The sequence below is a fragment of the Arachis duranensis genome, chromosome 4 (assembly GCF_000817695.3).
Source record: "Arachis duranensis cultivar V14167 chromosome 4, aradu.V14167.gnm2.J7QH, whole genome shotgun sequence".
Lineage (NCBI taxonomy): Eukaryota > Viridiplantae > Streptophyta > Magnoliopsida > Fabales > Fabaceae > Arachis > Arachis duranensis.
The window spans coordinates 61,682,395-61,684,127 of NC_029775.3; the positions used below are offsets into that span (position 1 = coordinate 61,682,395).

Sequence of the window (1,733 nt, forward strand, 5' to 3'; positions counted from 1 at the left end):
TCTTCTTCAGATGAAGAGATCCTCCAGCAGAGTTGTCCAATGACATTTTGGACAGTTCAGACAGACCATCATAGAAGATACCTATGATGCTCCATTCAGAAAGCATGTCAGAAGGACACTTTCTGATCAATTTTTTGTATCTTTCCCAAGCTTCATAAAGGGATTCACCTTTCTTCTATCTGAAAGTTTGGACTTCCACTCTAAGCTTACTCAATTTTTTAGGTGGAAAAGAACTTTGCCAAGAAGGCATTGACTAGCTTTTCCCAAGAGTTCAGGCTTTCTTTAGGTTGTGAGTCCAACCATATCCTAGCTCTGTCTCTTACAGCAAAAGGGAATAGCATAAGTCTGTAGACCTCAAGGTCAACCCCATTGGTCTTGACAGTATCACAGATTTGTAAGAATTCAGCTAAAAACTGATGAAGATCTTCCAATGGAAGTCCATGGAACTTGCAATTCTATTGCATTAGAGAAACTAATTGAGGCTTAAGCTCAAAGTTGTTTGCTCCAATGGCAGGGATAGAGATGCTTCTCCCATAGAAGTCGGGAGTAGGTGTAGTAAAGTCATCCAGCACCTTCCTTGCATTGTTGGCATTGTTGTTGTTTTCGGCTGCCATGTCTTCTTCTTGTTTGAAGATTTCTGTTAGGTCCTCTACAGAGAGTAGTGCTTTAGCTTCTCTTAGCTTTCGCTTCAAAGTCCTTTTAGGTTCAGGGTCAGCCTCAACAAGAATACTTTTATCTTTGCTCCTGCTCATATGAAAGAGAAGAGAACAAGAAAATATGGAATCCTCTATGTCACAGTATAGAGATTCCTTGAGGTGTCAGAGGAAAAGAAGAATAGAAGGAGGAGGTAGAAGAATTCGAACTTATCAAGAGGGATAGAGTTTGAATTGTGCATTAAGGAGGAGTGTTAGTCCACAAATAGAAGGATGTGAGAAGAGGGGAAGAATTTTCGACAATAAAGTAAAAGATTTTGAAACAGTTAAAAGAAATTTTGAAAATTTGATTGATGATTTTCGAAAACTAAGATTGAGAAAGAAATAAAGTGATTTTTGAAAAAGATTTTGAAATTAGAAATCAAAAAGATATTATTGAAAACTATTTTGAAAAAAGATTTGATTTTTAAAATTAATGACTTGGCTAACAAGAAATTTAAAAGATATGATTCAGACATTAAACCTTTCTCAACAGAAAAGGCAACATACTTGAAATGTTGAATCAAATCATTAATTGTTAGCATGTATTTTTGAAAAATGGAAAGAAATTGATTTTGAAAATATATGATTGAAAAGATATGATTTTAAAAATATTTGATTTTGAAAAATTAAAAAACTTGAAAAAAAATTGAATTAAAAACAAAATCTTCCCTCTTGTGCCATCCTGGCATTAAACGCCCAGAATGGTATCCATTCTGGGCGTTTAACGCCCAAAATGCTACCCTTTTGGGCGTTAAATGCCCAGCCAGGTGCCTTGGCTGGCGTTTAAACGCCAGTTTTCCTTCTTCACTGGGCGTTTTGAACGCCCAGCTTTTTCTATGTGATTCCTCTGCTGTATGTTCTGAATCTTCAATTCTCTGTATTATTTGACTTGAAAAGACACAAATTAAGAATTTTTTTTGAATTTTTAATGATGAGGAATAATCAAAATGCAACTAAAATCAAATAAACAATGCATGCAAGACACCAAACTTAGAAGTTTGTATACTATTGACACTAACAAATTGAGAATGCATATGA

The 1,733-nt window shown here is 35.0% G+C and overlaps 1 non-coding gene across 1 annotated transcript; it reads left to right on the forward strand.

Annotated features, from left to right (window-relative positions):
- The first annotated feature begins 100 nt into the window (after positions 1-100).
- LOC127747392 (small nucleolar RNA R71) lies at positions 101-208 on the forward strand. Its single transcript, XR_008009191.1, has one exon. It is a non-coding gene; the product is annotated as a small nucleolar RNA R71 (small nucleolar RNA).
- The last annotated feature ends 1,525 nt before the right edge of the window (positions 209-1,733 follow it).